Here is a 25353-nt window from a genome sequence, read left to right as displayed (position 1 = left end):
ACCTTCATTTCTTAAAGTAATGATGGCCACTCATTTTTCTTTACTTAGAATTTGTATTATGGCAAGAAAAAAGCAGCTAACAGTCTATTCAGTAGGACTATCAGCTGTGTATCCATCTGACTTCTGCACAACACAACTAATAGTCCCAACCCCATTTATAAGGCAAGAAATCTCACTTATTAAACCTGACAGGGCACACCTGTGAAGTGGAAACCATTTCCAGTGACTACCTCTGGAAGCTCATCAAGAGAATGCCAAGAGTGTGCAAAGCAGCCATCAAAGCAAAAGGTGGCTACTTTGAAGAATCTAGAATATAAGACATATTTTCAGCGGTTTCACACTTTTTTGTTAAGTATATAATTCCACATGTGTTAATTCATAGTTTTGATGCCTTCAGTGTGAATGTACAATTTTCAAAGTCATGAAAATATAGAAAAATCTTTACATGAGAAGGTGTGTCCAAACTTTTGGTCTGTACTGTGTATATATATATATATACATGTACATACACTGCTCAAAAAAATAAAGGGAACACTCAAATAGCACATCCTAGATCTGAATGAATGAAATATTCTCATTGAATACTTTGTTCTGTACAAAGCTGAATGTGCTGACAACAAAATCACACAAAAATCATCAATGGAAATCAAATTTTTAACCAATGGAGGCCTGGATTTGGAGTCACGCCCAAAATTTAAGTGGAAAAACACACTACAGGCTGATCCAACTTTGATATAATGTCCTTAAAACAAGTCAAAATGAGGCTCAGTATTGTGTGTGGCCTCCACGTGCCTGTATGACCTCGATACAATGCCTGGGCATGCTCCTGATGAGGTTGCGGATGGTCTCCTGTGGGATCTCCTCCCAGACCTGGACTAAAGCATCCACCAACTCCTGGACAGTCTGTGGTGCAATGTGACGTTGGTGGATGGAGCGAGACATGATGTCCCAGATCTGCTCAATCGGATTCAGGTCTGAGGAACGGGCGGGCCAGTCCATAGCTTCAATGCCTTCATCTTGCAGGAACTGCTGACACACTCCAGCCACATGAGGTCTGGCATTGTCCTGCATTAGGAGGAACCCAGGGCTAACCGCACCAGCGGGTTTGAGGATCTCATCTCGGTACCTAATGGCAGACAGGCTACCTCTGGTGAGCACATGAAAGGCTGTGTGGCCCTCCAAAGAAATGCCACCTCACACCATTATTGACCCACTGCTAAACCGGTCATGCTGAAGGATTTTGCAGGCTGCAGATCGCTCTCCACGGCATCTCCAGACTCTGTCACATGTGCTCAGTGTGAACCTGCTTTCATCTGTGAAGAGCACAGGGCGCCAGTGGAGACTTTGCCAATCCTGGTGTTGTGTGGCAAATGCCAAGCGTCCTGCACGGTGTTGAGCTGTGAGCACAACCCCCATCTGTGGACATCGGGCCCTCATACCACCCTCATGGAGTCGGTTTCTAACCGTTTGTGCAGACACATGCACAATTGTGGCCTGCTGGAGGTCATTTTGCAGGGCTCTGGCTTTACTCCTCCTGTTCCTCCTTGCACAAAGGCGGAGGTAGCGGTCCTGCTGCTGGGTTTTTGCCCTCCTACGGCCCCCTCCACCTCTCCTGGTGTACTGGCCTGTCTCCTGGTAGCGCCTCCAGCCTCTGAACACTACGCTGACAGACACAGCAAAACTTCTTGCCACAGCTCGCACTGATGTGCCATCCTGGATGAGCTGCACTACCTGAGCAACTTCTGTGGGTTATAGAGTCTGTCTCATGCTACCACGAGTGTGAAAGCACAACCAACATTCAAAAGTGACCAAAACATCAGCCAGAAAGCATTGGTACTGAGATGTGGTCTGTGGTCCCCACCTGCAGAACCACTACTTTATTGAGTGTGTCTTGATAATTGCCAATAATTTCCATCTATTGTCTATTCCATTTGCACAACAGCATGTGAAATTGATTGTCAATGAGTGTTGCTTCCTAAGTGGGCAGTTTGATTCACTTGGAGTTATATTCTGTTGTTTAAGTGTTCCCTTTATTTTTTGAGCAGTGTATATATACACATACACACTCCAAAAAATAAAGGGAACACTAAAATACCACATCCTAGATATCACTGAATGAAATATTCCAGTTGCAAATCTTTATTCATTACATAGTGGAATGCGTTGAGAGGTCTGGATTTAGAATGATACTTAAAATCCAAGTGGAAAATCAAATTACAGGCTGATACAACTTCAGTGTAAATGCCTCAAGACAAGGAAATGATGCGCAGTAGTGTGTATGGTCTCCATGTGCCTGTATGACCTCCTTACAACATCTGGGAGTGCTCCTGATGAGGCGGTGGATCTTCTCCTGAGGGATCATCTCCAAGACTGGGATTAAAGCATCAGTCAACTCCTGGACAGTTTGTGGTGCAATGTGGCGTTGGTGGATGGAACAAGACATGATTTTCCAGATGTGCTCGATTGCATTCAGGTCTCGGGAAAAGGCAGGCCAGTCCAAAGCATCAATGCCTTCTTTATGCAGGAACTGCTGACACACTTCAGCCACATGAGGCCTAGCATTGTCATGCATCAGAAGAAACCCAGGGCCCACTGCACCTGCATATGGTCTCACAGTGGGTCTGAGAATTTCATCCCGGTACCTAATGGCAGTCAGGGTACCCCTGGCTAGCACATGGAGGGCTGTGCGGCCCTCCAAAGAAATGCCTTCCCACACCATTACTGACTCACTGCCAAACTGGTCATGCTGGAAGATGGTGCAGGCAGCAGAACGTTCTCCACGGCGTATCCAGATTTTGTCACATCTTTTCAGTGTGAACCTTCTTTCATCCGTGAAGAGCACAGGGCACCAATGTGAAATCTACCAATGTTGGTGTTCTCTGGCAAATGCCAATCGCCCTGCGTGGTGTTCGGCTGTAAGCACAACAGCCACTTGTGGACATCGGGCCCTCATGGAGTCTGTTTCTGACATTTTGAGCAGTCACAAGGATATTAGTGGCCTGCTGAAGGTCATTTTGCATGGCTTTGGCACTGCTCCTCCTTGCACAAAGAAGGATGTAGTGGTCCTGATGCTGGGTTGTTGCCCTCCTATGGTCTTCTCCACATCTCGTGATGTACTGGCCTGTCTTCTGGTAGAGTATCTGCTCCATGCTCTGGAAACTGTGCTGACCCAGCTACCCTTCTTGCCACAGCTCTCACTGATGTGCCATCCTGAATGAGCTGCACTACCTGAGCCACTTAACTCTAGAGGTGAGAGCAATGACAAAATGCAAAAGTGACCAAAGCAACAGCCAAAAAGGATGAGAACAGAGAAATGGGCTGTGGTCATCACCTACATAACCACTCCTTTATAGGGGCTGTCTGGCTAATTGCCTATCATTACTAGCTGTTTTCTGTTCCATTTGCACTACCGCAGGAGAAATTGATTCATAATCAGTGTTGCTTCATAACTGGACAGGTTGATTTCACAGAAATGTGATTGAATTGGAGTTACATTGTGTTGTTTAAGTGTTTCCTTTATTTTTTGAGCAGTATATAACAATAATATACACACTTAAAATAGTAAAACCACACAGCTCAATGGCTTGTTATGGACATATAAACTGATATATACACTGCTCAAAAAAATAAAGGGAACACTTAAACAACAGACTATAACTCCAAGTAAATCAAACTTCTGTGAAATCAAACTGTCGACTTAGGAAGCAACACTGATTGACAATCAATTTCACATGCTGTTGTGCAAATGGAATAGACAATAGATGGAAATTATTGGCAATTATCAAGACACCCTCAATAAAGGAGTGGTTCTGCAGGTGGGGACCACAGACCACATCTCAGTACCAATGCTTTCTGGCTGATGTTTTGGTCACTTTTGAATCTTGGTTGTGCTTTCACACTCGTGGTAGCATGAGACGGACTCTACAACCCACAGAAGTTGATTAGGTAGTGCAGCTCATCCAGGATGGCACGTCAATGCGAGCTGTGGCAAGAAGGTTTTCTGTGTCTGTCAGCGTAGTGTCCAGAGGCTGGAGGCACTACCTGGAGACAGGCCAGTACACCAGGAGACGTGGAGGGGGCCGTAGGAGGGCAACAACCCAGCAGCAGGACCGCTACGTCTGACTTTATGCAAGGAGGAACAGGAGGAGCACTGCCAGAGCCCTGCAAAATGATGTCCAGCAGGCCACAAATGTGCATGTGTCTGCACAAACGGTTAGAAACCGACTCCATGAGGGTGGTATGAAGGCCCGACGTTCACAGATGGGGGTTGTGCTCACAGCCCAACACCGTGCAGGACGCTTGGCATTTGCCACAGAACACCAGGATTGGCAAAGTCGCCATCATATCTCGATCCATCCACCAACGTCACGTTGCACCACAGACCGTCCAGGTGTTTGTAGATGCTTCAGTCCAGGTCTGGGAGGAGATCCCACAGGAGACCATCCGCAACCACATCAGGAGCATGCCCAGGTGTTGTAGGGAGGTCATGCAGGCACGTGGGGGCCACACACAATACTGAGCCTCATTTTGACTTGTTTTAAAGACATTACATCAAAGTTGGATCAGCCTGTAGTGTGCTTTTCCACTTTAATTTTGGAGGTGACTCCAAATCTAGGCCTCCATTGGTTAATAAATTTGATTTCCATTGATGATTTTTGTGTGATTTTGTTGTCAGCACATTCAACTTTGTACAGAACAAAGTATTCAATGAGAATATTTCATTCATTCAGATCTAGGATGTGTTATTTGAGTGTTCCTTTTATTTTGTTGAGCAGTGTATTAATGATAATGCTGAAATATTTATACAGTCACTACCTTACCCTAATCTATACCTAAAGCAAGCTGATACTGCCAAGCCATGGAGGTTGGCACCCTAAGGAATGACAATGGCGCCCCCGCTCACCGATGGCTGTTCTTAAGAGGCCCTTGCTGACCCTGACATACAAACCAGAAATACACTAATATATTAAAGGGGTTGTCCCACGAACGAAAGTTGATTTTAATCAATAGATCTTGGAATAATAACTTCCACAATTGGATGTGTCTAAATAAAATGTTCCTGTGCTGGGATAATCTTATAAATGTTTCCCTGTGTATTGGCAGTGTACGGAACACGGTCTGATCATACCACATCTCCTGGGCAGGGGAGGAAGCAAAAGAGAGTATACAGACAGGAGAACACAGGATCACAGCTGATTTTTTTTGTCAAGTAAAACATTTCACTGTCTGTTTTTAAACAATATTTTACTTCAAAGAAAGAACCAGCCGCAATCCCCTGCTGAAATGTATGTATACTCTCTTTTGCCCCCCCTCCCCCGCTGTCCAGGAGATGTGGTATGATCAGACCATGTTCCTGCACGGTCAGACACAGCTATTACACAGTGCACAGCAGGGGCACATTTATAAGATTATCTCAGCACAGGAAGATTTTTTTTAAATACATTCAATTGTGGAATTTATTATTATTTAAATATTTATTGGTTAAAATGAACTTTTGTTTGTGGGAAAACCCCTTTAAATAGGACCAGATACATTCCAAAATAAATACAAAGAAAAAGGTATGGGACTCATCAGAGAATGTCTCAATTGTCCACCTCGACGAGTTTCCCCAGGATGTTCATCAGAAGGCTTAATAGAAAGATAGTAAAGATATTGTCACATCTTATCGGACATCATGACACACTCGTGTACACCACCTTATAGTAATAGAATTTCAAAGGAAGGGAATAAGAAAGGAAAAAGAGTGTGTCTAAAATTAATCTTTATTTTGAAAATTGCTAAAATTATTTAAAATATACCTCATACACATACATCCGTCACGGATGTATACAAGATCACAGTTGCTTAAGTCAATGTATAAGAGACTGTGATCCAATAAATTTAGATGAGATCTGAAATAATTTATCAATCCAAAGAACCCTGACTCTTGTCCCTTATAAATTATTGCTCAGGTATTTTAATTTCATGTATAGGAAGACATGGAGCTGATCACAATAGAGGTCACTATTTTATACCTCTTACAATGTGTGACTGACATATAATAATAATTTTTATTAATATAGCGCCAACATATTCCGCAGCACTTTACAATTAAGCGGGGACAAGTACAAACAATAAATTCAATACAAGGTGAGACAGTTTAACAGTTACATCAGGAGTGAGGTCCCTGCTCGCAAGCTTACATTCTACAAGGAATTGGGGGGACACAATAGGTGGAAAGTGCTTGTTATTTCAGGTTAGGCAATTATAATAAGTCGGGATTATCATATAAAGCTGTATGATCCGGTCATCAGCCTGTATGTTCAAGTGCAATACTCAATTACCGAGTGCAGTTATCGTGTGCATGGAGGGTGTAGAAACAGATGAACAGTAGGGGGCAGATTCTGAATAGTATTTAGAAGGGAACAGGGGAAAGTTAGTTTACTGGGTATTTGAGATGGTAGGCTTGTTTAACCCCTTTACCCCCGAGGGTGGTTTGCACGTTAATGACCAGGCCAATTTTTACAATTCTGACCACTGTCACTTTATGAGGTAATAACTCTGGAACGCTTCAACGGATCCACCTGATTCTGAGACTGTTTTTTCGTGACATGATTGTGGTAAAATTTCTTCAATATCACTTGCGTTTATTTGTAAAAAAACAGAAATTTGGCGAAAATTTAGAAAATTTTGCAATTTTCAAAATTTGAATTTTTATGCCCTTAAATCAGAGAGATATGTCACACAAAATACTTAATAAATAACATTTCCCACATGTTTACTTTACATCAGAACAATTTTGGAACTTTAGGGAGCTATAAGGGTTAAAAGTTGACCAGCGATTTCTCATTTTTCCAACAAAATTTACAAAACCATTTTTTTAGGGACCACATCACATTTGAAGTCACTTTGAGAGGTCTTTATGACAGAAAATACCCAAAAGTGACACCATTCTAAAAACTGCACCCCTCAAGAAGGTGCTCAAAAGCACATTCAAGAACTTTATTAACCCTTCAGGTGCTTCACAGGAATTTTTGGAATGTGGAAGAAAAAAATGAACATTTAACTTTTTTCACAAAAATGTTACTTTAGACCCAATTTTTTTTATTTTCGCAGGGGTAACAAGTAAAAATGCACCCCAAAATTTGTTGTGCAATTTCCCCTGGGCACGCATATACCCCATATGTGGGGAAAAAACACTGTTTGGGCGCACGGCAGGGCTCGGAAGGGAAGGAGCGCCATTTGACTTTTTGATTGTAAAATTTGCTTGAATAATTAGCGGACGCCATGTTGCGTTTGGAGAGTCCCTGATGTGCCTAAACAGTGGAAACCCCCCACAAGTGACCCCATTTTGGAAACTAGACCCCCCAAAGCACCTACCTAGATGCATACTGAGCACTTGGAACCCCTAGGTGCTTCACAAATTGATTTGTAAAAATGAAAAAGTATTTTTTTTCCACTTTTTCATTTTTACGAATCAATTTGTGAAGCACCTGGGGGTTCCAAGTGCTCACTATGCATCTAGATAGGTGCCTTGTGTGGTCTAGTTTCTAAAATGGGGTCACTTGTGGGGGAGCTCCAATGTTTAGGCACACAGGGGCTCTCCAAACACAACATGGCATCCGCTAACAATTTGAGCCGATTTTCCATTCAATTTGTTAGCGGACACCATGTCGCGTTTGGAGAGCCCCTGATGTGCCTAAACAGTCAAGCTCCCCCACAAGTGACCCCATTTTGGAAACTATACCCCTCAAGGATTTTATTAAGGGGTATAGTGAACATTTTGAATCCAGAGGTACGACACAGAATTTGATAACATTAGGTCATCATATTGAATAAGTTGTCATTAGTCTTGAGCGCAAGTGCTCGCTACTTGAGTTTGCATCGGGTACTCAGGTATGCACCATGTATCACGGGTGCTCAAGTGAAATGCTCGAGTCCCTGCCCCGCATGTTTCACGGTTATTAGACACCCAAAAAAAAACATGCGGGGATTGCTCGTGCATGGCAGGCAATCCCCGCAAAGTTTTTTTGGCCGCGAAGCATATGGGGCGGAGACTCGAGCATGTCACTCAAATACCCACGATACTCAATGCATACCAGAGCACCCAATGCAAACTCACTAGTCGCCATATCGTCATCTCTTTTTCTTACTTTTGAAAAAAATCCCAACCCCATCACAACCCTAACCCTAACCCCAAACCCAGCCCTAACCCTAGCCCCACCCTAACCCTAGCACAACCCTAACCCGAGAGTTTATTTTTTACGCCGTTCCTCGTGCGGTATAAGTGATTAGACGACTTTATTCTTCGGGTCGGTGCGACTACAGCGATACCAGAATCATATGGGGTTTTTAGGATTGACAGCTGTCACACACTAAAAGACACATTTTTTGTAAAATCTAGTTTTTGCATTGCCATATTTTGAAAGCTATAATTTTTCCAGATTTTGGCCGACAGAGTCATGTGATGGCTTGTTTTTTGCGGGATGAGTTGACGTTTTTATTGGTGCCATTTTCAGGCACTTGACATTTTTTGATCGCTTTCTATTCCGATTTTTGGGAGGCAGAATAAACAAAAACCAACAATTCAGGAATTGTTTTTTTTTTTTTTTTTTATTCTGTTCCGCATGTGGTAAAATTGATAAGGCAGCTTTATTCTTTGGGTCAGTACGTTTACAGCGGTACCACATTTATATCATTTTTCTATGTTTTGCAATTTTACATAATAAAAGCAATTTTACAGAAAAAATTATTTTTTAGCATCGCTTTATTCTGAGAGCTATAACTTTTTTATTTTTCGGCTTACGGAGCTGTATTGTGGCTTGATTTTTGCGGGACGAGATGACGTGTTCAGCGGTACTATTTTTATTTATATTCGTCTTTTTGATCACGTGGTATTCCATTTTTTGTTTGGCGGTATGGTGATAAAGCATTGTTTTTTGCATCGTTTTTTTTTTTTTTTTTTTACTGTGTTCACTGAAGGGGTTAACTAGTGGGACAGCTTTATAGGTCAGGTCGTTAAGGACGCGGCGATACCAAATATGTGTACTTTTATTTTTTTTTATAGTAATATTTATTGATGGGTACATTATATTTTTATTTTTGGTGGATTATTTATTTATTTTTTTTTTATTTTTTTTTTTACCATTTTTTTTTTTTTTTTTTTCACTTTATGGCAGTTTTTTTACTTTTTTACTTTGTCCCACTATGGGACTTTCACTTTTTTTTCTCTGATCGGCTGCATGGCACAGGAATGGAGCACCATCCCTGTGCCATGCAGGCTGTCAGCGCTGGACAGGGAGAAGATAGTTTGGAGATGCACTGCGCATGTCCAAAAAATTTTCCTGCTGTCTGGTGACCCGGATGTTGTCATGACGACATCAGGTCATCATGGCAACATCCTGGAAGCCACGGCAGACAGCGCTGGAGGCCGGAAGAGGAGGTGAGTACACCGATCACCTCCCCTTAGCCACCGCAATGCTGCAATCGACTTCGATCGCAGCATTGCGGGGGTTAATGTGCCGGGAGCGGAGCGGGACCGCTCCATGCACATAGTACCGGGTGTCAGCTGTGACAATCAGCTGACACCCGGCAGCGATCGTGCCCGCACAGCCTGTGTGCGGGCGAAATCGCCAGGGCGTATAAATAAGTATCTGGTCCATAAGTCCCAGGGCACAGATACGTACTAATACGCCCTATGTCGTAAAGGGGTTAAAGAGATGGGTTTTTAAAGCGCGCTTGAAGACATCGGGGCTAGCCATCAATCGGATTGTCTGGGGTAGAGCATTCCAGAGAACTGGCGCAGCACGAGAGAAGTCTTGGAGACGGAGGTGCGAGGTTCGGATTATGGGGGATGTTAGTCTTAGGTCATTTGTGGAACGGAGGGCACGTGTAGAACGATAGACTGAGATGAGAGAGGAGATATAAGGTGGTGCAGAACTGTGGAGAGCTTTGTGGGTGAGAGCAATGAGTTTATATTGGACCCTGTAGAGAATGGGTAACTAGTGTAATGACTGGCACAAGGTGGTGGTATCGGTGAAGCAGCTGGACAGAAATACGACCCTGGCTGCCGCATTCAGGACAGATTGGAGAGGGGAAATTTTGGTAAGAGGGAGACCGATCAGAAGAGAGTTGCAGTAGTCCAGACGAGAGTGAATAAGAGCGACAGTAAGAGCTTTAGCAGTTTCAAAAGAGAGAAAACATCGGATTCTGGAGATGTTTTTTAAGATGCAGGTGACAAGAGCGAGTGAGTGATCGGCTATAGGGAGAAAAGGAAAGGATAGTGTCGAATATGACCCCAAGGCAGCGGGCGTGCTGCTTGGGAGTTATGGTTGAACCCTTCAAGGTAATTTCAATGTTAGGTAGAGTTAGGTTAGTAGAGGGGGGAAACACAAGAAGTTCAGTTTTGGAGAGATTCAGTTTAAGATAGAGGGAGGACATGATGTTAGACACAGCAGACAGACAATCCTTGGTATTCTGTATTAGGGTAGGGATGATGTCAGGGGAAGAAGTGTATAATTGGGTGTCGTCAGCATAGAGATGATACTGGAACCCAAATCTTCTGATTGTTTGTCCAATGGGGGCAGTGTATAGAGAGAAGAGGAGGGGGCCTTGGACTGAGCCCTGCGGAACCCCGATAGTAAGGGGATGAGGAGAGGAAGAGGAGCCGTCAAAAGATATAGTGAAGGAGCGGGTCAGAAAGGTAGGAGGAGAACCAGGAGAGAACTGTTTCCTTGAGGCCTATAGAGCGGAGCATAGTGAGGAGGAGCTGGTGATCCACAGTGTCAAATGCAGCAGAGAGATCCAGGAGAATCAGCAGGGAGCAGTGACCTTTGGATTTGACTGTTAGTAGATCATTAGAGACTTTAGTGAGGGCAGTTTCAGTGGAGTGTAAGGAGCGGAAACCAGATTGTAAAGGGGCGAGGAGAGAGTTATCTGAGAGATAACGGATTAGACGGGAGTGGACCAAGCGTTCCAGGCGTTTAGAGATGAAGGGAAGATTAGAGACAGGTCTGTAGTTAGCAGTGCAGTTCTGGTCCAGGGATGGCTTTTTAAGTAAAGGGGTTATGATGGCATGTTTAAATGAGGAGGGAAAGATACCTGAAGAAAGAGAGAGGTTAAATATTTTAGTTAGGTGAGTGGTGACCACCGGTGAGAGAGACTGCAGGAGATGTGAAGGAATGGGGTCACTGTTGCAGGTTGTAGGCCGAGAAGAAGCGAGGAGCTGGGTAACTTCTTCTTCTGTAACAGGCTCAAAGATGGCAAGTGAGCTTGAAGTGCGGCAAGGAAGGGGATACAGGCACTGAGGAGATTGGGCTGAGATGTCCTGATGGATGTGGTTGATTTATTCAAAGAAATAAGAGGCCAGATCCTCCTCGCTGAGGTTGGTGGTGGGGGCCTGTGCTTTTGGTTTCAGGATAGAGTTTAAGGTTTCGAAAAGTGGTTTTGGATTGTTGGACATTGAAGTGATGAGGGTGGTGAAGTAGGATTGTTTGGCCAGATGAAGGGCAGAGTTATAGGTTTTGAGCATGAATTTATAGTGGATGAAGTCCTCTGCTAAAAGAGATTTTCTCCACTGACGCTCAGCACACCTTGAGCAACGTTGAAGAAAACGTGTTTGCATCATGTGCCAGGGCTGCCTTTGTCTGTGTCGGGTCTTTCTGCGAGTAGAAGGAGCTGCTTCATCTAGGGCACTCTTCAGTGTATTATTGTAGTGTGACAATGCTAAGTCTGGACAGGAGAAGGAGGAGATGGGGGCTAAAGATGTGTGGAGATTGTCCATAAGCTGCTGGGTATTAATGGTACGTGTATTCCTATAAGTGTGGTAAGTGGGGGTGTCCCGGGTGAGGAGACAATTCTTGACAGAGAAGGAAAGAAGGTTGTGGTCCGAGAGCAGGAGAGGGGAGTTGGTAAAGTCATTCAGCGAGCAGAGACTGGAAAAAAAACAGGTCCAGAGTATTCCCGTCTTCATGGGTAGGAGAATTAATAAACTGTGAGAGACGGAATGAAGAGGTTAGAGAAAGTAGATGAGACGCAGTTTGGGAGAGGGAATCATCGATGGGGATGTTAAAGTCGCCCATGATGAGGGTGGGGATGTCACAGGATAGAAAGTGAGGAAGTCAGGTGGCAAAGTGATCCAAGAACTGGTGGGAGGAGCCTGGAGGGCGATACACAACTGCCACTCACAGGGAGAAGGGTTTAAAGAGTCTGATGGTGTGCACTTCAAAGGAAGGAAACATAAGTGAGGGAACCGGGGGAATGACCTGGAAAGCACATTGCGAGGAAAGGAGCAGACCAACACCTCCACCCTGTCTGTTGCCAGGTCTGGCGGTATGTGAAAATTTCAGCCCACCAAACGAGAGAGCAGCAGCAGCGGTGGTGTCTGGCTGCTGAATCCAGGTTTCTGTGATAGCCAGAATGTTAAGGGAATTAGAGAGGAAAAAAATCATGGATGTAAGTTAGTTTGTTACACACAGACCGTGCGTTCCAGAGAGCGCAATGGAAATCGATAGGAGAGGGCATGCACTGACCGTTAATAAAATTAGCAGGGTTTCTATATGCAGCTGGAGGAGAGTAATGTATGCTAGTGGAGGGGGGCCCAGGGTTGGTGGAGATGTCGCCTGCGACTAGTAAAAGGAGAAAGAAGAGAAAGAGCAGGTGGTGCAATGATTTGTATGAACGTTTTGAGTGCTGTATGGAGGTAGAGGATGGTTTGCAGTGGGTGAGGAATGTCAGTAGAGCCTCAGAGTTATACATGGGAGAGGGGAGAAGGGAGGGGTTGATATAGAGTGAGTGCACAGAATGTGTTAAAGGGCGGGCGAGTTGTGAGAAAGCAGAAGTGAAAACAAATAAAAAGCAGATTGATAAGATTAAGGCATAATGAAGTATGACTGACCGAGAAGCATGTTTGTATGAATATCTTATGCACCTTACCTGTCTCCTGCCCTGTCCAACTGCCATTGTATAACTGCACTTTTAACTCGTGCTATCCCGAGCCAGAGCTGAATATATGAAATGAAATGTCTACTAAAAACCAGCACCAGTTGGTCATACTGAGTAATTAGTCAATTAGCACTAGGCCAGAGCAGGCAATGCTATGCAGAGTAAACACCCAATATTAAACAAATAGGCCGTAAAACAGTGACATAGAAAGATAGTACTGCCAGCTGATCCAGCCTATTGATCAAAGGCTGTCAGTCCTAGAGCAGAGCTAACATACTCATAAGGTCATACAGCATTTATTTGTTGCACGAGCTGCATAGACTCCCATATTTGTTCATTTTCTAAATAGATCAACATCTAACTAATGTCCGTGACGCGCGCATCGCCGAATTACCGGCTTTTTCTAAGGGCAAGGTCGGCCCACTCTACAGGATATTTATACACCCTGTCATGACTGACAGGGGGGAGGGGGGTCAACAAATCACCTTGTGTATTTTGAAAGAAACTTTTTGGGGATTTAGAAATAAGTAATAATTAGTGTTGAGTGAGTATGCTCTGTTAACCCTTTCGTCGAGTATGCTCGGGCCGAGCTCCAAGTATTTACAGCTGCTCGGTGATATGGTTAAATCGCTCCCGTGTGCATGATTTGCGACTGTTTGACAGCTTTATTACATGGGAGGAATGTCTATTTCTTACACATTCCTGACATGTAATAAAGCTGTCAAACAGTTGCAAATCATGCACAGGGGAGCGATTCAACCATATCACCGAGCAGCTGTAACTACTCGGAGCTCGGCCGAGCATACTCGGAACAGAACATACTCGCTCAACACTACCATTACCTGGCGTAAATCCAAAACAATAGGGGATCTGCTCTCTAGGAGTCACTATATACCACCTAATAACAAGTTCATCTTCGGAAGTAAAGGTCCACCATGGGGAAGCTTTCCCTGCAGTAAATGCTCGATTTGCAAATATGTTCCCAGAACCTCAGACTTCCGCGGTTCTAGCGACAACAAAATATACAAGATAGTACACCACATATCATGTGACACTGAGGCTGTGGTGTACCATTTAACCTGCCCATGTGGACTCATTTATATAGGAATGACTACGAGATCGCTAAAAGTCCGCATCCAAGAACACATCCGCGATATTAAAAATTCAAGCACATGCTCTGACCCACAAGTACTAAAAACTATCCGCAGACATTATCTAGAAGTACATAAGGGTAACCCTAAGGGTACAACCATATGCGGTATCGATCACGTCTATTTGAGGATCAGAGGGGGTAATGCCAAACAAAAACTACTGCAAAAAGAAACCCGCTGGATAACGGTCCTAAACACAATAGCTCCTTTCAGACTCAATGAATATGTGAGTTTTAAGTCCTTCCTGGTCTAAAGAATCGGTGGGTTGTATAGTCCATTTTATTTATCTCTTTGTGTCTTGTATAAGATTTTAACTGCTGTCTTTACTTTATTCTAGATCTCTTTCTGTGCTCTTAACATTAACAGCGTCTGACCTATGGGAGTGACGGATGTGTGCCGAAACACGCTATTTCTGAACATCCATGAATTTCACTACTATTGAAGTCTGTAGCTGAACAATGGACATATTCATCACACTTGCAAGCTGTGACCCTTTCTTGCTCTAATGTACCGTGATTATCATATAAATTCCGTAATTTCACCAATCTTATTCTTCAGCTTTCTCCCTTTTGATCAATACATTGGATATTAATTAATTTTGCATGTATATGCTCTGCGGTCCTTTGTTCTGGGACTTTATCTGTCAATATGTGACTAGCCGACTTGTTATTATTCATGTAACTTAATTATTTAGGAGTGGGATAATATGTTCTTTAGTATATTGCAGCACTAACTCATAATATGCATTATTTACATGCATGATATTCACAAGGCTGCATGCACAAATTTAGTGCACATATTTACCAGTGGTCTGTTATATCATTTCACCACTATCATAGTCTAAATTTAATTGGACTTTCACATATATCCACAGTTTTTATCTTTATATATACCCTCATATTCCCTTATACTTCATTAGGTATATCCCCTCCCTATCTCATCTTCTCTTCTGCGGATCTGAGCGCCTCCCTGTCGATCTGTGTATTGGCCACCCACTCTTTGACAGGGGATCCGTTCATGACCGCAATTACCTCATTCACATTCTCACACTCTCCTCCGTCTGCTCTGACCCTTCGCTCTGCAGCTCGGGCGTCGTGGGCGTGTCCTAGGTTGCCTAGACAGCGGAGGGGATGATTCGTCCTCCCTTCCTGCTGTGCCTGGCGGCGCTGGACTCGCTCGGGCGCTTGAGGGGGTGGGACGCGGTGACGAACTGCGCGTCCATTGGACAGACGCTGCAGCCATTCCATATATATACACCCTCTGATCTTCCTTTAGCCACGCCTCCTGACGAAGCCACTCTGGTGAAACGCACGTCGAGGCGCGCTATTCATTCCCCTCTGCAGACTCTCCATACCTGGTCATCACTATGTCACAAGGTAATGTGTGGCTATTTTGATTACTATAAGCAGACCACTAAAGTTACGTTGATCTGCTTGCTGTGCTGCATGTCTAACTTTAGATCCACAGCCTGGGTGTCCTCCTAACAAGTCGGACACAGACGACATTGCCTGACTATACACAACATCTGGGTACATAATATGGGGATATATCTGCAGTTGGGTTAAGGTTTTCTTCTCCCTCTTTGGGGTATTTTCGAACGTACCCCCTATCCGGTCTCTCATCCCAGTCACTCCTGTATGTTTTTTACTGTTATATATCACATGTTGTACTTTGTATAATAAAGATACAGTATTTTGCAATAATAGCTATATCTTTGGCCATTATTTAACGGAGAGTGATGTCTTTTATACATCAGCATAATTTCTATTACATCTCTCTCTCTCTTTTTTGGATGTTTAGATTTTTCAAGATCACTATCTGTGGTGAGGCCAGGGACTGGAAATTCATATTCCCAGCTATTTCATATTCCCAGTTATTTCATATTCCCAGGTATGAAGGTGTCAGCAGGAATGCTAGTCTGTCTGACTTCAAAGGACCCCAGAGTACAAAGTATTGACATCAGCATTTGTTTCCCAAGTTACGAATAAATGTGTCCCTCTGAGAGAGAGGCGTCTTCTGTTGAGGGTCACCTGTCGCTACAGATGTGCAGAAAGACCAAGGAACCGCTCTGGACCCATGACAGCACCCTTCCTGCCGTGTCCAGAGACCCTTTGATGAAAGTGTGGTATATTCACTTTTATTCCTTTTTATTTTAATGTATCGTATTACTGCTTCCCTACTGTACTTGTCTGACTACTGTATATATATATCTCGTAACCGCTTGAATATATTGTACCTAGCATTGCTCTTTTGAGTAAATAAATCTATAAAATTTATAAGCTCGCTTCACATTATCAGAAACCCGGAACTCACGGAAGTTGTGAGGAAGGATCAGGGGCATGTGACTCCGATCTGGGTTTGTGACAATTGGTGGCAGCGCGGTGGGATTTGGATATCTGTGAACTGAGCTCGGTGCTAGTTAGTAGATCAGACATAGTATACAGTGAAAGTGTGTGTACGATACTGTACCCTTCCCCCTCTTAGTTTTCTGTCCTATCTTTTATTTGGCTACGGTCTCTGGTGGATGGCATACTGCCTCAGAAGCAAAGGTTACCAGATGAGTGCTACCAGAGGGGACGCTGAGCAGATGGAAGGTGGCAGTGTGGTGCCAGTCGGATCTGTTCCTCAAGGAGCAATTCTTAAACATTTGCTCGGAGGAAGTGCAACAATATGTCCTGAACCGGAAACCCCAAGATGCCAGAACTGCTGCGGAGCTAGCGGATGAGTACGTCGCCAACCGGACGTCACGGAGACCCGTCAGCACCGGCTGGAGGGGGGTAAGACCAATCCTGTTGCGGATGACCCTGTAGTTCCCCCTGATACTACCCCCGCCCGAAAACCTATGGGCCCCATTGTTCCCCCTTCCAAGCCCCAGGGAGGACCCCCTCGATGTCACGCCTGCAATCAGCCGGGACATTACAGGGCGAACTGCCCTAGCCGGATGCGGAACCCCGCTACTTCCCAAACCCCAGCAGTGGGTCCAACAGTTTATGTGGTGGGGAGGGGTGGGGCCAGGCCCAATGACAATCGCCAGCAAGTGACTGTGGGGAATAAAGTGGTTATGGGACTAAGGGACACGGGGGCCGATGTGACCCTAGTACAGCCTGAACTGGTACCCCCGGAGAGTATCATCCATGGAAAGACGCTGACCGTCAGCGGGGTTGGTACGGAGAAGATAACTCTACCCATGGCTTGTGTGCATCTGGATTGGGGTGTGGACAAGGGGCTGGTAGAGGTCGGGGTTACATCTCATCTCCCTGCTAATGTCTTGTTGGGGACCGACTTGGGGCCTCTCACCTCTCAGTATGGGAAGAGAGCAACCCCACTGCCCAGTGGTAATGTATCTGTAAGTGATATTATATTTTGTGGTACCATACATGCTGATCCTTGTAGTGACGTGCCAGCTGACAGGAGTGCAGCTGGGGGGGGGGATTTAGCCCCCCTTCCTGCTCTCTCAGCTGACATGTCCAGCTCTGGACTTTTCAGTGAGAATGCTAATGTTATTCATTGTCGTGCTAATGAACTCTCTGGCTTGGCTAAGGAGCTGGTGGGGGCCTTGCCTGCCCCTCCCAACTGTCAGCTTGCACATGATCCCTCCAGCAGCTCAAAACCTAGTGAACCTGTCAAGTGTATATCACAGTAACCCCACAATCCATCCAGGTGAGGGAAGGGGACCGGGACTCCCTGAGGAGACCCTGGGCATTGCTGTGGTCACCCGCAGCAGGAGGGCTCAGGAGGCAGAGGCCGCTTTGCACCCTGACTCTTCCACCCCATCAACTGGGCCTGGGACTGGACCCACTGGTGTTAACCCCCAAGCGCCGTTCCCTGAGGGGTCTGGCGAGAGTGTGGCCTTCAGGTCCCTGTTAGCGGGCTCCAGCCAGGAGCTCCAGGCGGCTGTCCAAGCCGACAGCAGCCTGGAAGCCTTGAAGGAACGCGCCGGTAAGCCCCCCTTGGAGACAGACAAGGACCGCTTGTTCTGGGACCAAGGGAGGCTGTATAGGGAGACACTGCCCACAGATGGACAGGAAGGTTGGTGCGGCGAGAAGCACCTAGTGGTACCTCAGCCGTACCGGGCTGAGTTGTTACGGCTCGCGCATGAGATTCCGTTGGCTGGTCACCTAGGGGTCGCTAAGACCAAGGCTCGGCTAGCCCACTTGTTTTATTGGCCTAAGATGGGGACAGCAGTAGCTGCCTACTGCCGTTCGTGTGTCACCTGTCAGAGGATGGGGAAGGTAGGGCCAGGCCCTAAAGCCCCATTGATACCTCTGCCCATAATAGGTGAGCCTTTCCAGTGGATTGCTGTGGACCTCATTGGGCCGCTGCCCATTCCCAGCAGCTCCGGGAAACGCTACATACTAACGGTAGTAGACTACGCTACTAGGTACCCAGAAGCTGTCGCGCTGTCCTCCATCCGGGCAGACGTAGTGGCCAAAGCCCTGCTGGAAATCTTCCCCCTTGTTGGTTTCCCCCAGGAGATGCTCACGGACCGAGGGACCCAGTTCATGTCTGACTTGATGCAGAGCCTGTGTAAGTAAACAGGGGTGCAACATCTGGTGTCCAGCCCGTATCACCCACAGACTAATGGCCTGTGTGAACGGTTCAATGGCACGTTGAAACAGATGATCCGAATGTTGGTCGAGTCCTAGGGACGCAACTGGGAGCAGCACCTCCCACATCTGTTGTTTGCTTACCGGGAAGTGCCTCAAGCCTCGACGGGTTTCCCCCCCTTCGAGCTCCTGTATGGAAGACCGGTACGGGGACCCCTCGCTCTCGTGAGGGAATCCTGGGAGGAAGAAGCAGCCACCCCGGGCATTTCAGTCGTGGAATTTGTCTTCCGTGACAGAATGCAGGCTCTGACGCAGCTGGTGCATGACAACATGGTCCAGGCCCAGGCAGAGCAGAAGCGCTGGTATGACCAGAATGCTCGAGAAAAGACATACCAGGAAGGGCAGAAAGTATGGGTCCTAGTCCCTGTGGCCCAGGACAAGCTTCAGGCAAGATGGGAGGGCCCTTATGACGTGTATCAGCAGCTCAGCAAGGTCAATTACCCGGTCACAATTGACCCGGTCCGGAACAGGCAGAAGGTCTTCCATGTCAACATGATGAAAGCGCATCATGACAGGGAAGCCTGTGCCTTTCCGGTGTGCAGTCTGCCGGAGGAAGGGGAGGGGGAGGACCTCATGGATCTGCTCGCACATGCCCGTGCGGGAGGATCCATGGATGATGCCCCCATGAACATCCTTCTGTCTGAGGACCAACGGTCCCAGCTGAAGGAGGTCATGCGCCCTTTCCCTGGCCTCCTCTCGGGAAAGCCTAGGCGGACAAAGCTGGCAGTCCACCGAGTGGACACGGGGAATCACGCCCCTATCCGGCGAACGGCATATCGCGTCTCCATGGAGGTACAGGAGCAAATGCGGAAGGAGATTGCCAAGATGCTGGAGCTGGGGGTGATCCGCCCGTCCACCAGCGCATGGGCCTCACCTGTAGTCCTCGTACCCAAAAAGGACAGGACGACCCGGTTCTGTGTGGATTACAGGGGGCTCAATGCCATTACCACCGATGACACGTTCCCCATGCCGCGCATAGACGACCTGCTTGACCGGTTGGGCAAGGCTCAGTACTTGACCATCATGGACTTGAGCCGATGATACTGGCAGATTCCCGTGTCCCCAGAGGCACAGGAGAAATCAGCCTTTATCACTCCTTTTGGACTGTATGAGCCCACCGTCATGCCATTTGGCATGAAGAATGCCCCCGCCACTTTCCAGCGGATGGTCAACACCTTGCTGTCAGGGTGCGAAGGGTTCGCAGCTGCGTACCTGGATGACATTGCCGTCTTCAGCCCCACTTGGGAGGAACACCTTCGGCACCTGTCAGAGGTGCTGGGGCAGATCCACCGGGCAGGCTTGACCATCAAGCCGGGAAAGTGTCAGATGGGCATGACCGAGGTCCAATACCTGGGACACCGGGTAGGTGGGGGGAAACTGAGACCAGAACCCAGGAAGGTGGATGCAATCATAACCTGGCCCACCCCAAGGACCAAGAAACAGGTGATGTCTTTCTTGGGTACGGCCGGATACTATAGGTGTTATGATAGGCTACAAGCACTAAGGAAAGACAGGAGATCTGTCCCTACAATAGAACTAAGCTAGATCCCTACGATGTAACGGGGAACCTGATCATGCGATCAGACCCGCTAAAGTCCTCAGCTAGTCTGAACGAAGACCTATAGATGTGAGGGAGGGATCCCTACAAGAACTACGGACTGGGAGAAAGATGGACACCTCCAAGCAGAAATTGTAGCAGTAAAAAGACAAACACACAACATAGAACATAAAGGTCAAAAGACCTAGCTAAACTGACTGAGAAAGGTTACAAAGCACCTGGCTAGCTTAAGAGTAGAAATACAATGAAGTCCAGCATAGCCAGAAGGGCGGAGCAGGATTAAATAGGCAAAAAGGTCATGTGACCAGCAAAATAGAAAAAACCTAACAGGAGAGTTCTAACAATAGGAAGTTTGTACAGGACTATAGTGCCCTGGCCAAGCCCCTGACAGACCTCACCAAGAATAAGCTGCCGCAAGCTGTCAACTGGATAGCGGACTGCGAGCGCTCCTTCCAGGCCATGAAAGCTGCCCTGGCGGCAACCCCTGTACCCCAGGCATACGACGACTCCCGGCCGCTTGTAGTACAGACTGACGCCAGCACCTACGGACTCGGTGCGGTGCTGAGCCAACCTGACTCAGCAGGTCAAGAGCACCCTGTTCAATACCTCAGTCGGAAACTTCTGCCGAGGGAAGTGGCCTACTCTACGGTGGAGAAGGAATGCCTGGCGATCGTGTGGGCTCTGCAGCCATACGTGTACGGGCGCCATTTCACCGTGGTGACGGACCACAACCCCCTCATTTGGCTATCTCGAGTAGCCGGTGAGAACGGAAGGCAGTTCTCCAACACTACAACTTTGATGTTCGGTATAAGTCCGGCCGGGCCCACGGTAACGCAGATGGGTTATCCAGGCAAGGGGAGGCAGCTGAAGTGCTTGCGGATGATGACCGACGAGGTCTTCCTCAGAACGCACTCTAAAAGGGGGAGGTGTGGTGAGGCCAGGGACTGGAAATTCATATTCCCAGTTATTTCATATTCCCAGGTATGAAGGTCTCAGCAGGAATGCTAGTCTGTCTGACTTCAAAGGACCCCAGAGGACAAAGTATTGACATCAGCATTTGTTTCCCTTCCATACATCACACCAGGGTGACAAGCCAGGAGAGAATTGAATACAGGTCAGCTAGGCTATATACCTTTGTAGTGCAAACGCCTATTCCTGACGAGAGTATGGGGGAGCTAATTGAATCATGACAATGAAGAATAGCTAATTGAATACCTCTGAAGTCAGGGGAACCTCCTGTGTTAGATCAATTACTAGGTATTAAAGGAGTTACAAGGAAACAAGCTAGATCAGCAGGAATTACTTGTGACCTGCAATGTAGAAAGTCTCTACACAAGCATAGGCTAGGAGAGGGGCTGTAAGGCAGTGGAATTTTTTCTTAATAAAAATGACACTTATAGTCTGCCACGTAAGGAATTTATTCTAAATCTCCTCAAATTTATTTTAAGAAGGAATTATTTCCTTTTTGATGGCCGCTTCTATCTTCAAACGCGGGGAAACGCGATGGGGGCAGCAGTCATGCCCACTTTTGCAAATTTATATTTGGGATGGTGGGAGGAGGAGATAGTTTTTGCTGAGGACATGTCATCATTTATTGACTGTATTGTAATGTGGAAAAGTTACATAGACGACGTACTCTTGATTTGGGAAGGCACTGAGAAAGACCTTGTGGACTTTATTGACACCCTTAATAATAACCATCTTAATTTGAAGCTAACCCTCTCCTATCATAGGGACCGGATCCCATTTTTGGATATCATGATACTTAGGGATGCGGAGAACATGATACAGACGGATTTGTATTGGAAGGATACAGCGACCAATAGCATTCTTGATGCTGAAAGTGCCCTTTCTATTACAACAATCAGGGCCATCCCTAAAGGAGAGTTTCTACGGCTACGCCGGAATTGCTCTACATTTGAGAGTTTCAAGGCGAGAGCACAGGAGCTCAAATTGAGACTCCAGAAGAGACATTATTCCAAAAGGACAATTAAAATAGCCTACAATATAGCTATGAGGACTTACAGAAATGAATTATTAGTCCCCAAAAATCGGGACAAGAACTTGAGTGACAATGCTAGATTCATTACAGACTATCATGAGGATTGGCAGGAGAGGATGACCATTTTAAACAGACACTGGGATATTCTTACATCTGATAGTGATCTTGAAAAATGCCTGACATCACAAGCCTCGTCCGGTAATAGGAAAGCAACATCTATGTCCAACCTCCTGGTGTCTAGTCATTTTAAACGTACGGAAATATCATTGGTAACAAATTAAACTGGACATTAGGGGAGGGGATTTGGACCGTGCACTTCTAAGGAAGGAGAGTGAATGTATCTTTAGGAATAATAGTGTTAGTCCTCATGGCCTAAATGAGAATTTCAACTTTGGTTGTTTCCTGTAGAATCCCAGTGTATAATCATAGAGCAATTGCTGAAGAAGTGGAATTTATGCTAGTCATAAGTAAAGATGAGCGTTGTTCTACTCGAACTGTTCGCCAATCTCAAATTCGAGCTGTTTTGGGCGGTGTTCGAGCCGTTCGGCGAACACGAACAATTTGAGAAAAATTCGGCTGTTCGAGGTTATGTTCGATAACTGTTCGTGCACCAAAATAATAACTGGATTTTTTCTCAGTAATGATGAAAATTAATGTTAATACGCAGTTTGAGTGTACAGCGGGGTGGGGGGAGGGGCAGGGGATGGATCTCTGCAGGAACAATGAAGATCTCCATTTTTTTTTCTCTTTCCCGCATTTGCAGTGGGGAGGTGCAATCTGTCAGCCTATCAGCAGCGCACACACGGAGCGAAGTGCTTTTTTTCACACAAGCAAGGGCATGTGTCATTGGCAGTGTATGTCACATGTCCTTGCCCTATAAGACCAAGCCATTTTCCCCGTCGCCACCATTTTCTCACTGCTGCAGCTGCGTGTTAGACGGCACCGCTGTTGCTGTGTGCGCTATACCTTGTTAATTTCAAGCCAATTTTCGCACAAATATACAGATAGCTTGGGAGTAGGGAATAGTTGTGATTGCAGTCCTTTTAAGGACTAGGTTACAGCATTTCCTACGACTTTTATCAGGGAGGTCTGTGCTCTTAAATAGATAGGTTGTGGGAGTAAAGACTAATTGTAATTGGAGTCCTTTTCAGGACTAGGTTACATCAGTTCCTATCAGTTTTTGCCAGGCAGGTCTGTGCCAGTGCTGTGCAAGTTTTTTTCACAGCATTTGGCTGAATCTAGCAAAGCTAATCCTTTTTGGCCTATTGCAGAGTGTGTTAGTCAGTGGAGTAGCCTATCTGTGTTGCAAGATATACCACCTGTGTATAGAATACCAATTTTTTTACTGCACCTAGTGAAGTAAAATCTTTTGGGCATAGCATCATTCTATTAGTCCATCTATACTGACCTCCATCAGGTTGCAAATTAAAACTAATTTTTATCTGCATCTACAGTACCTCTGAAAAAATATTTGGGCTTCTACCTGTGTGTGGGACTTGTTGTATTAGTCCATCTATACTGACCTCCATCAGGTTGCAAACTGAATATATTTTTTTCCTGCATCTACCTCTGAAAAAATATTGGGCTTCTAGCTGTGTGTGGGTCTTGTTCTATTAATCCATCTATACTGACCTCCATCAGGTTGCAAACTGAATATAATTTTTTTCTGCATCTAGCTCTGAAAAAATATTTGGCCTTCTAGTAGTGTGTCGGACTTTCTCTATTAGTCCATCTATACTGACCTCCATCAGGTTGCAAATTAAAACTAATTTTTATCTGCATCTACAGTACCTCTGAAAAAATATTTGGGCTTCTAGCTGTGTGTGGGACTTGTTGTATTAGTCCATCTATACTGACCTCCATCAGGTTGCAAACTGAATATATTTTTTTCTGCATCTACCTCTGAAAAAATATTGGGCTTCTAGCTGTGTGTGGGACTTGTTGTATTAGTCCATCTATACTGACCTCCATCAGGTTGCAAACTGAATATATTTTTTTCTGCATCTACCTCTGAAAAAATATTGGGCTTCTAGCTGTGTGTGGGTCTTGTTCTATTAGTCCATCTATACTGACCTCCATCAGGTTGCAAACTGAATATAATTTTTTTCTGCATCTAGCTCTGAAAAAATATTTGGCCTTCTAGTAGTGTGTCGGACTTTCTCTATTAGTCCATCTATACTGACCTCCATCAGGTTGCAAACTGAATATATTTTTTTCTGCATCTACCTCTGAAAAAATATTTGGCCTTCTAGTAGTGTGTCGGACTTTCTCTATTAGTCCATCTATACTGACCTCCATCAGGTTGCAAATTAAAACTAATTTTTATCTGCATCTACAGTACCTCTGAAAAAATATTTGGGCTTCTAGCTGTGTGTGGGACTTGTTGTATTAGTCCATCTATACTGACCTCCATCAGGTTGCAAACTGAATATATTTTTTTCCTGCATCTACCTCTGAAAAAATATTGGGCTTCTAGCTGTGTGTGGGTCTTGTTCTATTAATCCATCTATACTGACCTCCATCAGGTTGCAAACTGAATATAATTTTTTTCTCCATCTAGCTCTGAAAAAATATTTGGCCTTCTAGTAGTGTGTCGGACTTTCTCTATTAGTCCATCTATACTGACCTCCATCAGGTTGCAAATTAAAACTAATTTTTATTTGCATCTACAGTACCTCTGAAAAAATATTTGGGCTTCTAGCTGTGTGTGGGACTTGTTGTATTAGTCCATCTATACTGACCTCCATCAGGTTGCAAACCGAATATATTTTTTTCCTGCATCTACCTCTGAAAAAATATTGGGCTTCTAGCTGTGTGTGGGTCTTGTTCTATTAATCCATCTATACTGACCTCCATCAGGTTGCAAACTGAAATTAATTTTTTTCTGCATCTAGCTCTGAAAAAATATTTGGCCTTCTAGTAGTGTGTCGGACTTTCTCTATTAGTCCATCTATACTGACCTCCATCAGGTTGCAAATTAAAACTAATTTTTATCTGCATCTACAGTACCTCTGAAAAAATATTTGGGCTTCTAGCTGTGTGTGTGACTTGTTGTATTAGTCCATCTATACTGACCTCCATCAGGTTGCAAACTGAATATATTTTTTTCCTGCA

This window comes from Phyllobates terribilis, unplaced genomic scaffold, assembly GCF_046119375.1.
Source record: "Phyllobates terribilis strain yellow unplaced genomic scaffold, ASM4611937v1 Scaffold_1__5_contigs__length_1240528914, whole genome shotgun sequence".
In the NCBI taxonomy this organism is placed as follows: Eukaryota; Metazoa; Chordata; class Amphibia; order Anura; family Dendrobatidae; genus Phyllobates; species Phyllobates terribilis.
The sequence above is the reverse complement of the archived record's forward strand: the minus strand, read 5'-3'. Positions refer to the sequence as shown.